This window comes from Myxine glutinosa, chromosome 2, assembly GCF_964187855.1.
Source record: "Myxine glutinosa chromosome 2, kmMyxGlut1.1, whole genome shotgun sequence".
Lineage (NCBI taxonomy): Eukaryota > Metazoa > Chordata > Myxini > Myxiniformes > Myxinidae > Myxine > Myxine glutinosa.
Genome location: NC_136262.1, coordinates 102601472 through 102607276, shown reverse-complemented (window position 1 = coordinate 102607276; position 5805 = coordinate 102601472). Strand labels below are relative to the sequence as shown.

Below are 5805 nucleotides of genomic sequence, written 5' to 3'. Positions count from 1 at the left end.
TTAAGTGATTCTTCACCCTTGAGAGATGGGACCAAAAACGATATACAAGCACAATACTTAATTATGGATAGGTTATGACAAAAGTTGGTGGATGGGGAAATTTGGGGAAATTTTTTTCTGAATAAGTTCTGAACAAGTGTGAAGAATTCAAGAATTCTGAACTGAATTCAAAAATACACTTTTTTTTGGGAAATTCCAACTTCTTTCCTGGAAGTCCTTGCAGTGTCCATATGTTTTATACCTCTCCCACCTCCCCCCAAGCCATCTCCCTCCCACAGTTCTCTCGATGTCCCTGCTCTCAAATGTTGTGTTTGTGTCCTCCCCCCTCGCTCCCCATCTCGTCTACCACTCCCCTTATTTTGTGTTTTATGTGTCGGTTTGACTTTTTGTGTGATTAATGTTCGCTCTTTCACGAGCCTCGATCTTGTATCCAAAAAAAAACAAAAAAAAAAACAATCCCTCCCGACATCATCTTGCACACCCATTGGTTTCCCGACTTGAGCACATCCTCGAAACATCCGATTCAATTGAAAAACGTGCGTTATGCGGCTCAAGGGCAGTCGGTTGCGAGGCCGGTGAGAAGATAGGGTAAAACGGTATTAATCAAAAATAAATTAATAAGAAATAAGCACATTTAACAGTGAAAAATGCAGGGAGGTTGAGGGGAGATATAGTCCTGCTAAATACTTGGGGTTTACAATAATCTACTGGAAAAATTCAAATTACGATATAACTGATCGACCAACTAGCCCTTTAAACGATGAGTCCATTTTCGTTAAAAAATATTTTTGATGCTACTTCACATGTGGTGCAGAAATACAGTGTGGGTGATTTCAAATACAAGCCTCTACACCTCTACACATTCCCTGAGGCTTGGGGCCTTCACCTTTAAACTCAAGGAGGCCAGAAAATCACCACCTCCACAGCACAGGTTGGCCTAAGGCTGCTTTGTGCTAAAAGGGCGAGATACTTCGACATGATATTTTTACAACCGTTTCATCACGGCTGCCATCAGATGCAGTTATACATTTATTTTAAACTAAAGAATTACAGGAGAACAAGTATCGATACAAAGCGTGTACAGAGAATGAAGGTATGTTGTACAAGGACTCCTCACAAATAACAGAGTATCTCAATTTGACGTTTTACTTTATGTACTTCTCCATGAACTTTTTGTGGAAATCTGAGCGCAAAGTATCGTTAATAAAACCCTCTCGCCGTAAGCCATCTCTCCCACCTCGTGCACAGTTCTTGAACACAACGTCGTCGTCCCACCTGGGAGGAGAAGAAGGCAAAGATGCATAGATCTCAGGAATGAGAAGATTGTTCTTTTTTTAAGTGAAAAATTCGGGCTCTGAGGTGTTATCACTCAGCCACGCAGAGGAAAAGGCAATAACCATTATTAACTTCCTGTTTTTATGCCTATGCCGACGAAGTCGCCAGAGGCATTATGTTTTCAGGTTGTCCGTCCGTGATAGGTTTTCGTTACCGCGATAACTTGAGAACGGCTGAAGTGATATAATTCAAACTTGGTATAGGTATGTATAATGATGTAAAGATTAACCGATTAGAATTTGGGGACCAAGAGGTAAAAGGTCAAAGTCTGTTATAGGTCTATAACGTGAGAAACGCTGAAATAATCCAATTCAAACTTGGTGCAGGTATGTATAATGATTTAACGATTAACTGATTCGATTTTGGGGTCCCGAGGTCAAAGGCCAAAGGTCAGAGGTCATGTCAGGTACAAATGTGATAACTTGTGAACAGCTGAAGGGATTTAAATTAAAATTTTTCTTTGTTGTTGTTTACAAGATCGAGGCTCGTGTAAGAGATAACATCAATCACAAAAAAAACAAAAAAATAATAATAATAACAAACGGACACACAAAACATACAATAAAGGGAGTGTGTGACAAGAGAAGATGGGGAGAGAGAGGGAAGCACACAAGTTCAACAGCAGAGAACAGGGACATCGGGAGACAGCTTGGGGTAAGGAGGCATGGGAAGGGGAGGCGCAGGGGGGGGGGGGGGGGAGGGTGGGAGAGGTATAAAACACATGAAAACTGCTGGGACTTCCAGGAAAGAAGTCGATATTTCGAAAAAGTGGATCTGGGGTGAATTAACGGGGGTAGAAAACTTGGTACAGGTATGTATAATGATGTAAACATGAACTGATTAAATATGGGGTCAAGAAGTCAAAGGTCAGAGGTCACATCAGGTAAAAAAAAATGTGATACTTGAGAACAACTGAATGGATTTACATCAAACTTATTGCATCATTATAATACTTGTACCAATGTGAGCGGAGGCATATCGGTCGACGTCGTGACGTCGAAGAGTGTCGTTCTAGTTTTATTAATTGAATGAATGAATGAATGAATGATCGTTTTAAGGCCATTTTCCCCGCTAGAGCGGGGGTTAGCCTTGCCGGCCCCATGACAATCATGGTTCCCTGTTTGAGGCAATGTTTTTATGGCCGGATGCCCTTCCTGACGCCAACCCTTGGTCGCCTCTTACGATGCGTAGGGATACGGTGTACCTATTCTAAATCGGGGTACACACCGTGATCATTCATCCCAGCAAGCTGGTACTCAATTTTCCGACCTCGGAAGGATGACAGGCTGAGTCAACCCCCCTGGCGTTAATTCAGCGATCGACCGGGATGCGAACCCAGGATCCTAGGATCCCAAGCCTAACCTAACCGAACCCCTAACCGCTAAGCCAACACCAGGCTGAATTGAATAGTGCAAATAAATACTTATACTGACACCAGAGATAGTTTCAAAGTTTTACTTCTAAATGTCAGTTAAACAGTGCACCCACCCTCCGATCCTTAATGAATTATAGTCTTTGCCAAGTAAATTGTGGAGGAACTCCACTTTTCATTTTATTGATAGGTTGTGAGTGGTTCAACGTGCTGGGCCAAATTCAGAACAATGCAGCTTCCTCTGAAAGTTTGAAAATCGGTCTGAAGCAAGGAAACCATTGAATTATTGGGCCAAAAATTATATATAGCATAGAATCATAGATATCTCAAAGTTGTGGACAGGTTAGGAAAGAACTAGATAAATGAGTTGGTTCGGTGACAAGAACAAGCCAATTATATGTTGGTTCAGGTCCAGTTCCAGATCCAGATCCAGATCCAACCTATCAGTGGGATACAAAACGTAAACTGTTCAGTCTGGCGGGAGTATGCACTTTACCGAGTGCTCTTCTAGCTTAAATATGTTTGAGGACCACTTGTCAATTTAAGAAATGTTGCAATATTCAAAGTGAGGGTTTTGATGCAAGAGCAGTATCACTTTTGGCCCCAACTTCTGGGGTGGGGTTTAAAGGTCCAAAAAATGCAATTGTGGGCACATTTTAAAATGAAACTTTGTATATGCAATCAACATTTAGAGGAATCGTGAAGTATGTGACGATTTTTTGGATTTGACCCCAGTTCATGCACCAGGTCACAGGGTTCAAGGGTCACATGGTTCAAGTCAAAACAGAAGAAAGAATTTAACTCATAATTTGATATTGGGTCATTCCTGGTGGAACTTTTTGCCATCTTTCAACTTTGCTTTAGGTGGGAAGTGTAGGGATTTGCGATAACCTCACACTAGTTTTATCCTGTCGAGATTATATAGGTTTGAGAGAAAACGTGTATACAGTATTTCATAGACTAGTTATACATGATAAACCTACCTGATAGTTTTTTCAAGAACTCATTTCAAGGTACAAGTTATAACCAAAGATTAATGCTAGTTTAAATCCTTTGCCAATGCACATATTCTGTGAATGTTGTAGAATTACCAGCCATGCAATTATACGCACTTCCCTTGGAATTACTGGAAACAGCTGGAGTCCCAATGCTCTGCAGTGCATATTTTAGAAAGTAGGTGATACATGTGTATCGAGAACTTTAGATGCTAGCTTGCGTGTGGTTTGGGTGTATGAGAGAGAGAGGGTGTATGAGAAATTTCCTGATTACACTGATCTGCAAAAAATAGTGCACAGCTAAAAGCCCTCATCAACAAAAAGAAGAGGCAATCAGAGAAAATGGAGACCAACCTTCGCTTTACTTTGAAGTTAGGTGCTTGGAGCTGGATCAGAGGGTTCCCACTTAGGATGGTCTCTGTACGAATACGTTCCTCCTCCACCTTTGCCTCCCGTTCCTGTGGGACAATAACGCAGTAGGTTAGACTAATAAAGCTAGGTTTAAGGCAAGATAAGTTTGTATAATGAATGATTCTTACCTGGGGAAAGGATAAGGAAAGATCAACACACATAAATTAATTAAATAAAGGTCGAGGACAGCACTTAGGACTGAAATTCCTCATCATGCCACTGCCTGGCAAGAAATTTTACATCCCACCAAATCGGATCTGCCGACCTGAACGAAAATCGAATCGAATCGGTTCGTGTTCTCGTGATCTAACCAACTCATCCACCAAGTTTTGTCATAATCCATCCACAATATTTTGAGAGATATATATATATATATATACTAGCTTGGCTAGCGTCGTTACTGAGGAACGGGCTTATTTTAGCTGAGGCTAATGACTACCTGAGTTGCTGTGTTGTCATGATTTACACCAATCATAATACAAACAATTACTTTGCACAAATGTATTGTATTTGTTGTGTTTGTGATATTACATTTTTATTGGCAATTTAGGTTGAAGATTTAGGTTGAATGTTTTTTTTTCAAGAAAGAACCCCTCAGCACACACATAGGGGAGGGGTAGGTGCAGACTGGAAGTTTGGGACGATTGCACACCACCATGTAATTCAAAACACCTCACCACCACAAAATTAAAAACACCTCACCACCACGAAATTGAAAACACCTCACAGCCACGAAATTAAAAACACCTCACCACCATGTCATTTAAAAACACCTCACCACCAAGTAATTCAAAACACCTCACCACCACGTAATTCAAAACACCTCATCACCAACTAATTCAAAACACCTCACCACCACATAATTAAAAACACCTCACCACCACATAATTAAAAACACCTCACCACCACGTAATTATAAATACCTCACCACCACATAATTCAAAACTCCTCACCACCATGTGATTTAAAAACACCTCACCACCATGTGATTTAAAAACACCTCACCACCACATCATTTAAAAACACCTCACCACCACATAATTCAAAATACCTCACCACCACGTGATTCAAAACCACCACAACGTTATTAAAAACACCACAACCACGGAAACAAAAGTTTGAGGGAGTCGTTAAGTGACAACACAGACACTACCCAGATGTGTAGATATATAGATAAATGGCTGTACCCGAGTTGCCGTTTTGTCATGTTTTAAACCAATCATAATTCAAACAATTATTTTGCACAAATGTATTTGTAATATACGTGATATCACATTTTATAAACAATTGAAGTTGAAAACTGAAGTTGAAAAAAAAAAACATTCCCAAAAAAAATTCCAAAAAATAATAATAAAAATATTGGAAAATTTTTCAAAGAAAATACCCTTAGGACATACCGACGGGAGAGATATGTGCATACCAGAAGTTTGGTACGATTTCACAAAAGTTTGAGAAAGTAGTTCAGTGACAAGACAACACAACACAACACAGGACAACACAGGACAGGACAGACGCTGCCTGTTGGGGTTTGATATATATATATATATTGTTGGGGTTTTGAGAACCCTGCACTTGTAAATTGTTGTAAATATACCCTCTGTAAATAATTCTCTGTGTAAATACCTCCATTTCTTGTTAAGGTCAAAGGTCGTCCCCTAGTTAGTCCATGAACAACACGTAGCGAACCATAGG

The 5805-nt window shown here is 40.2% G+C and overlaps 1 long non-coding RNA gene across 1 annotated transcript; it reads right to left on the bottom strand.

Moving 5' to 3' along the window:
• Positions 1-1016: 1016 nt before the first annotated feature.
• On the bottom strand, positions 1017-4182 carry LOC144890855 (uncharacterized). The gene is made up of 2 exons (XR_013622530.1): positions 4057-4182; positions 1017-1275 (listed from the first exon to the last, which is right to left on the bottom strand). It is a non-coding gene; the product is annotated as an uncharacterized LOC144890855 (long non-coding RNA).
• Positions 4183-5805: the final 1623 nt, after the last annotated feature.